Genomic DNA, 8913 nt, shown 5'->3' with positions numbered 1-8913 from the left:
CACCAGGAGCCTCCAGCCCTGGGATCCATCCCCAGGCTCCAATCCCCGGGCTCCATTCCCAGGATCCAATCCCTGGGCTCCAATCCCTGGATTCCATCCCTGGGCTCCAACCTTGGGCTCCAATCCCAGAGCTCCAGCCTTGGGCTCCATCCCCGGGCTCCATCCCCGGGCTCCATCCCCGGGCTCCATCCCCAGGCTCCAATCCCAGAGCTCCATCCCTGGGCTCCATCCCAGAGTTCTAACCCCGGTCTCCAATCCCCGGGCTCCATCCCCGGGCTCCAATCCCAGAGCTTCAATCCCAGAGCTCCATCCTCGGGCTCCAACCCCGGTCTCCAGGCCCCGGGCTCCAATCCCAGAGCTCCATCCTCGGGCTCCAACCCCGTTCTCCAGTCCCCGGGCTCCAATCCCAGAGCTCCATCCTCGGGCTCCATCCCTGGGCTCCAATCCCAGAGCTCCATCCCAGAGCTCCATCCTCGGGCTCCATCCCTGGGCTCCAATCCCAGGATCCATCCCCGGGCTCCATCCCAGAGCTCCATCCCCGGGCTCCAATCCCTGGTCTCCAATCCCCGGGCTCCATCCCCGGGCTCCATCCCCGGGCTCCAATCCCAGAGCTCCATCCTCGGGCTCCAACCTCGGGCTCCAACCTTGGGCTCCATCCCCGGGCTCCAACCCCAGCCCCCACCCCAGCCTCCATCCCCAGCCCCCATCCCCAGCCCCCATCCCCAGCCCCCAACCCCAGCCTCCAACCCCGGCACCACTTCCAGGCGTTTTCCCCCCTGGAATTCCGCTCGTGCTCCGAGCAGCCCCGACCGCAGCCCCTCTCCGGCGCATCCCCGTGAGGATGCCCGGGCAGCGGCCTCGGGGTTGGGATGTTTTTAACAACCCCCAGCGAGGCACCAGGAGCCCAGGAAAGATCCCCCCCCCCTCCCTACACGGCTCTTTTCCCTTTTCCAACCCCAACTCGCTGCTCGGCTGAACATTTCCCTCCCCTCCGCCCCCTCCGGCAGCGATGTTTTCTCTTCCCCCTCTGCCGCCGCCTAAAGCAGGAATTCTTTCCACACGGGGGGAGATCTCGTGACAGCGCCGGCAATGATCGGCAGTGACACCCCGCTAATGGGGGAGGCAGCGGGACACGCCAGCCCGGGGGCAGCGCGGGGTGGGGGGACAGGGACGGCTGGCGGTGATCACAGCCCTGTCACTTCTCCCCGCGCTCCTCCGCCTGATCAAACCCCGCTCCCCAGCGCTGCCCGCGGCTCCCGCTCGGCCTCCGCTCCGTAATGGCTTCATTAAAAGCCGCGTAAGGTGGGGGGAAATCCAGCGGGAGTTGCGAGCGCAGCAGAGCCGCCCCATTTCTCTTTATTCCTCTCCCCCCCACCGCTCCCAAGTTTCCCTGCCGGCCTCAGGCTGAGCTGGAGGCCGGGTTTTGGGGGTTCGGTTTTGTTTTCTCTGTCCTTGCCCGTGTTTTCCCTCCCCTCCTGCCCTCTCCCGGAATAGACGCGAGGCTCTCTGGCGAGGCGATGAATAATTTACAGGCAGCACTTAACGATTAGGGGGGCGTTTTTCTGCAGCCTCTTCAAACATTTGCTTCTCCTGCGAGCCTTTCTTCCCCCGCTCCCATCACACATTTCTCCCTGACCTGTCGGCGCCGGGGGATTTACAAGCCCCCGGGCTCTCTTGTGGGGCTGGCAGAAGGAAAAGCCGGATTGTTGGCGGGGTTGGGTTGTTTTGTTTTGTTTTTGTTTTTTCCTTCGCGCTGGCGTTTTGTTCCCGGCGCTGCACGTGCGATGTGCCAAGAACCCCCGAAACCACCCCAAAACCACCGCATGGAGAACCCACGTGTGTAAAAAAGCCCCAAAAACCACCCCAAAACCACCGCATGGAGAACCCAGGTGTGCAAAAAAAACCCAAAACCAACTCAAAACCACCCCATGGAGAGCCCACATGTGCAAAAAAAAACCCAAAACCATCTCATGGAGAATCCAGGTGTGCAAAAAACCCCAAAACCACCCCACCGAGAACCCACATGTGTAAAAAAGCCCCAAAACCATCCCAAAACCACCCCAGGGAGAGCCCAGGTGTGCAGAAAAACCCCAAAAACCACCCCAAAATTACCCCATGGTGAGTCCAGATGTGCAAAAAACCCCAAAACCACCCTACAGAGAACCCACGTGCAAAAAAAAACCCCAAAACCACCCCATGGAGAGCCCAGGCGTGCAAAAAACACCCAAAACCACCCCAAAACCACCCCATGGTGAGTCCAGATGTGCAAAAAAAGCACCCCAAAACCACCGCATGGAGAACCCACATGTGTAAAAAAGCCCCAAAACCACCCCAAAACCACCCCATGGAGAGCCCAGGTGTGCAAAAAAAAACCCCAAAACCACCCCATGGAGAACCCACATGTGTAAAAAAACCCCAAAACCATCCCAAAACCACCTAATGGAGAACCCAGGTGTGCAATAAAACCCCAAAACCACCCCAGGGAGAGCCCAGGTGTGCAAAAAAAAACCCCAAAACCACCCCATGGAGAACCCAGATGTGCAAAAAATACCCAAAACCACCCCATGGAGAACCCACATGTGTAAAAAAGCCCCAAAACCATCCCACGGTGAGCCCAGATGTGCAAAAAAGCCCCAAAACCATCCCATAGGGAGCCCAGATATGTGAAAGCCCCCAAAAACTGCCCCATGGAGAGCCCAGGTGTGCAAAAAAACCCCTAAACCACCCCAAAACCATCCCATGGAGAGCCCACGTGTGCAAAAAAAAACCCAAAACCACCCAAAACCACCTCATGGAGAACCCGGGTGTGCAAAAAAAAACCCAAAACCACCTCATGGAGAACCTGGGTGTGCAAAAAAAACCCCAAAACCACCCCAAAACCACCCCATGGAGAGCCCAGATGTGCAAAAAAACCCCAAAACCACCTCATGGAGAGCCCAGGTGTGCAAAAAAGCCCCAAAACGACCTCAAAACCGCCCCATGATGAGTCCAGATGTGCAAAAAAGCCCCAAAACCACCCCATGGAGAGCCCAGATGTGCAGAAAGCCCCCAAAACCACCCCAGGGTGAGTCCAGATGTGCAAAAAAACCCCAAAACCACCCAACAGAAGAGGCAGCGGTGGCTGGGGAGGGATCTGTGGATTCCCAGCAGCACTGGGGCCACTTTGCTTGATCCATTCCCAGTTCCCGGAGCCATTCCCAGTTCCCAAACCCATTCCCAGTTCCCGGAGCCATTCCCAGTTCCCGGACCCATTCCCAATTCCCAAACCCATTCCCAGTTCCCGGACCCATTCCCAGGTTCCAAACCCATTCCCAGTTCCCAATCCCATTCCCAATTCCCAAACCCATTCCCAATTCCCAGACCCATTCCCAGTTCCCAAACCCATTCCCAGTTCCCGGACCCATTCCTCGTTCCCAAACCCATTCCCAGTTCCCAGAGCCATTCCCCATTCCCAAACCCATTCCCAGTTTCCAAACCCATTCCCAGTTCCCGGAGCCATTCCCCATTCCCAAACCCATTCCCAGTTCCTGGAGCCATTCCCAGTTCCCAAACCCATTCCTCGTTCCCAAACCCATTCCCAATTCCCAAACCCATTCCCAGTTCCCAGAGCCATTCCCCATTCCCAAACCCATTCCCAGGTTCCAAACCCATTCCCAATTCCCGGACTCATTCCCAGTTCCCAAACCCATTCCCAGTTCCCAAACCCATTCCCAGTTCCCGGACCCATTCCCAATTCCCAAACCCATTCCCAGTTCCCGGACCCATTCCCAGGTTCCAAACCCATTCCCAGTTCCCAATCCCATTCCCAATTCCCAAACCCATTCCCAATTCCCAGACCCATTCCCAGTTCCCAAACCCATTCCCAGTTCCCGGACCCATTCCTCGTTCCCAAAACCCATTCCCAATTCCCGGACTCATTCCCAGTTCCCAAACCCATTCCCAGATTCGGGACTCATTCCCAGTTCCCAGACCCATTCCTCGTTCCCAAACCCATTCCCAGTTCCCAATCCCATTCCCAGTTCCTGGACCCATTCCTCATTCCCAAATCCATTCTCAGTTCCCAAACCCATTCCCAGTTCCTGGACCCATTCCCAGTTCCCGGACCCATTCCCAGTTCCCAAACCCATTCCCAGTTCCCGGATCCATTCCCAGTTCCCAAACCCATTCCCAATTCCCAAACCCATTCCCAGTTCCCGGACCCATTCCCAGTTCCCAGACCCATTCCCAATTCCCGGAGCCATTCCCAATTCCTGGATCCATTCCCAACTCCCAAACCCATTCCCAGCTCCCAAACCCATTCCCAGTTCCCAGACCCATTCCTCGTTCCCAAACCCATTCCCAGTTCCCAAACCCATTCCTCGTTCCCAAACCCATTCCCAGTTCCCGGAGCCATTCCTGGTTCCCAAACCCATTCCCAGTTTCTGGACCCATTCCCAGTTCCCGGAGCCATTCCCCATTCCCAAACCCATTCCCAGGTTCCAAACCCATTCCCAATTCCCGGACTCATTCCCAGTTCCCAATCCCATTCCCAGTTCCCAAACCCATTCCCAGTTCCCGGACCCATTCCCAGTTCCCAAACCCATTCCCAGTTCCCGGATCCATTCCCAGTTCCCGGATGATTTCTGGGGCCCGGAAAGGGTCTGGGGGGCGATGGGAGATGAGGAGGGTGAGGAGGGTGAGGATGAGGATGAGGATGGGGATGAGGATGAGGATGGGGATGGGGATGAGGATGAGGATGAGGATGGGGATGGGGATGAGGATGAGGATGAGGATGAGGATGAGGGTGAGGAGGATGAGGATGAGGAGGATGAGGATGAGGATGAGGATGAGGATGAAGATGAGGATGGGGATGAGGATGGGGATGAGGATGAGGATGAGGATGAGGATGAGGATGAGGATGAGGATGAGGATGAGGAGGATGAGGATGAGGATGAGGATGAGGATGAAGATGAGGATGGGGATGAGGATGGGGATGAGGATGATGATGAGGATGAGGATGAGGATGAGGATGAGGATGAGGATGAGGAGGATGAGGATGAGGATGAGGATGAGGATGAAGATGAGGATGGGGATGAGGATGGGGATGAGGATGAGGATGAGGATGAGGATGAGGATGAGGATGAGGATGAGGATGATGATGAGGATGAGGATGGGGATGAGGAGGAGGATGGGGATGAGGATGAGGATGAGGATGAGGATGGGGATGGGGATGAGGATGAGGATGGGGATGAGGATGAGGATGAGGATGAGGATGGGGATGGGGATGAGGAAGAGGATGAAGATGAGGATGGGGATGAAGATGAGGATGGGGATGAGGATGAGGATGAGGATGAGGATGAGGATGAGGATGAGGAGGATGAGGATGAGGATGAGGATGGGGATGGGGATGGGGATGAGGATGAGGATGAGGGTGAGGATGAGGATGAGGATGAGGGTGAGGATGAGGATGAGGATGAGGATGAGGATGAGGATGGGGATGAGGATGAGGATGAGGATGAAGATGAGGATGGGGATGGGGATGAGGATGGGGATGGGGATGAGGATGAGGGTGAGGAGGATGAGGATGAGGAGGATGAGGATGAGGATGAGGATGAGGATGAGGAGGATGAGGATGAGGATGAGGATGAGGATGAAGATGAGGATGGGGATGGGGATGAGGATGAGGGTGAGGAGGATGAGGATGAGGAGGATGAGGATGAGGATGAGGATGAGGATGAGGAGGATGAGGATGAGGATGAGGATGAGGATGAAGATGAGGATGGGGATGAGGATGGGGATGAGGATGAGGATGAGGATGAGGATGAGGATGAGGATGGGGATGAGGATGAGGATGAGGATGGGGATGAGGATGAAGATGAGGATGGGGATGAGGATGAGGATGAGGATGAGGATGAGGATGAGGATGAGGATGAGGATGAGGATGGGGATGAGGATGAGGATGGGGATGGGGATGAGGATGAGGATGAGGATGGGGATGGGGATGAGGATGAGGATGAGGATGAGGATGAGGGTGAGGAGGATGAGGATGAGGAGGATGAGGATGAGGATGAGGATGAGGATGAAGATGAGGATGGGGATGAGGATGGGGATGAGGATGAGGATGAGGATGAGGATGAGGATGAGGATGAGGATGAGGATGAGGAGGATGAGGATGAGGATGAGGATGAGGATGAAGATGAGGATGGGGATGAGGATGGGGATGAGGATGATGATGAGGATGAGGATGAGGATGAGGATGAGGATGAGGATGAGGAGGATGAGGATGAGGATGAGGATGAGGATGAAGATGAGGATGGGGATGAGGATGGGGATGAGGATGAGGATGAGGATGAGGATGAGGATGAGGATGAGGATGAGGATGATGATGAGGATGAGGATGGGGATGAGGAGGAGGATGGGGATGAGGATGAGGATGAGGATGAGGATGGGGATGGGGATGAGGATGAGGATGGGGATGAGGATGAGGATGAGGATGAGGATGGGGATGGGGATGAGGAAGAGGATGAAGATGAGGATGGGGATGAAGATGAGGATGGGGATGAGGATGAGGATGAGGATGAGGATGAGGATGAGGATGAGGAGGATGAGGATGAGGATGAGGATGGGGATGGGGATGGGGATGAGGATGAGGATGAGGGTGAGGATGAGGATGAGGATGAGGGTGAGGATGAGGATGAGGATGAGGATGAGGATGAGGATGGGGATGAGGATGAGGATGAGGATGAAGATGAGGATGGGGATGGGGATGAGGATGGGGATGGGGATGAGGATGAGGGTGAGGAGGATGAGGATGAGGAGGATGAGGATGAGGATGAGGATGAGGATGAGGAGGATGAGGATGAGGATGAGGATGAGGATGAAGATGAGGATGGGGATGGGGATGAGGATGAGGGTGAGGAGGATGAGGATGAGGAGGATGAGGATGAGGATGAGGATGAGGATGAGGATGAGGATGAGGATGAGGATGAGATGAGGATGAGGATGGGATGAGGATGAGGATGAGGATGAGGATGAGGATGGATGAGGATGAGGATGGGGATGAGGATGAAGATGAGGATGGGGATGAGGATGAGGATGAGGATGAGGATGAGGATGAGGATGAGGATGAGGATGGGGATGAGGAGGAGGATGGGGATGAGGATGAGGATGAGGATGAGGATGGGGATGGGGATGAGGATGAGGATGGGGATGAGGATGAGGATGAGGATGAGGATGGGGATGGGGATGAGGAAGAGGATGAAGATGAGGATGGGGATGAAGATGAGGATGGGGATGAGGATGAGGAGGAGGAGGAGGATGAGGAGGAGGAGGAGGCTGAGGCTGAGGCTGAAGGAGACGCCGGGGGCCGAGGAGGCTGCGGGAGCTGCGCTCTCGGGCGCGGCTCCAGCCCCATCTAGCGTCGGTGCGCGGCCGCCTGGAGCCGGGAACGCGGCGCTTTGGGATGGGGATGAAGAGTTTTGGGATGGGGAATTTTGGGATGGGGATGAGGAATTTTGGGATGGGGAATTTTGGGATGGGGATGCAGAGTTTTGGGATGGGGATGTGGAGTTTTGGGATGGGGATGTGGAAATTTGGGATGGGGAGAAGGAGTTTTGGGATGGGGAGTTTTGGGATGGGGATGTGGAGTTTTGGGATGCAGATGCCGCACTTTGGGATGGGATGCAGAGTTTTGGGATGGGGATGTGGAATTTTGGGATGCAGATGCCGCACTTTGGGATGGGGATGTGGAGTTTTTATTGGGATGGGGATGTGGAGTTTTGGGATGGGGATGTGGAGTTTTGGGATGGGGAGTTTTGGGGTGGGGATGTGGAGTTCTGGAATGGGGATGCGGAATTTTGGGATGCAGATGCCGCACTTTGGGATGGGAATGCAGAGTTTTGGGATGGGGATGCGGAGTTTTGGGATGTGGAGTTCTGGAATGGGGATGTGGAATTTTGGGATGCAGATGCCGCACTTTGGGATGGGGATGCGGAGTTTTGGGATGGGGGTGTGGAATTTTGGGATGCGGATGTGGAGTTTTGTGATGGGGATGTGGAGTTTTGGGATGGGGATGAGGAATTTTGGGATGGGGATGAGGAGTTTTGGGATGGGGAGTTTTGGGATGGGGATGTGACATTATGGGATGGGGATGCCACACTTTGGGATTGGGATGTGGCATTATGGGATGGGGATGGCCCGTTTGGGATGGGGATGTCCCTGCTGCCCCCGGCCGTGCCTGGGGGTGCCACCCCTGGGTGTCCCCTCCCCCCTGGGTGTCCCCTCCCCCCCGCCACACCAAGCTGGCCCTGCACGGGATGACGCCAATTAATTAATTAACGAGGCTCGTTAATGAGTTGCTGTGACCCCCGAACCCAGCCGCGATGTCCCTGCTGGGCCGGGCCCGAGGAAAAGGCACCGGGAACGGGGGGGGAGGTGCCCTTGGAGGGGCAGGGGCTGGGATTGGGCTGGGAATGTCGGGAACGATCCCGGAGCCGCGCTTTCATCCCATGATCCCATCCCATGGATCCCATGGATCCCATCCCCTGGATCCCATCCCATGATCTCATCCCGTGGATCCCATGGATCCCATCCCCTGGATCCCATCCCATGATCCCATCCCGTGGATCCCATGGATCCCATCCCCTGGATCCCCATCCCATGATCCCATCCCATGGATCCCATGGATCCCATCCCCTGGATCCCCATCCCATGGATCCCATCCTATCCCATAGATCCCATGGATCCCCATCCCCATCCCATGGATCCCATGGATCCCATCCCCTGGATCCCATCCCATGGATCCCATCCTATCCCATGATCCCATGGATCCCATCCCATCCCATGGATCCCATCCCATCCCATGGATTCCCATCCCATGGATCCCATCCCATGGATCCCATGGATCCCATCCCATGATCCCATCCCATGGATCCC

Source organism: Corvus hawaiiensis, chromosome 13 (assembly GCF_020740725.1).
Source record: "Corvus hawaiiensis isolate bCorHaw1 chromosome 13, bCorHaw1.pri.cur, whole genome shotgun sequence".
Taxonomy (NCBI): domain Eukaryota; kingdom Metazoa; phylum Chordata; class Aves; order Passeriformes; family Corvidae; genus Corvus; species Corvus hawaiiensis.
The sequence above is the reverse complement of the archived record's forward strand: the minus strand, read 5'-3'. Positions refer to the sequence as shown.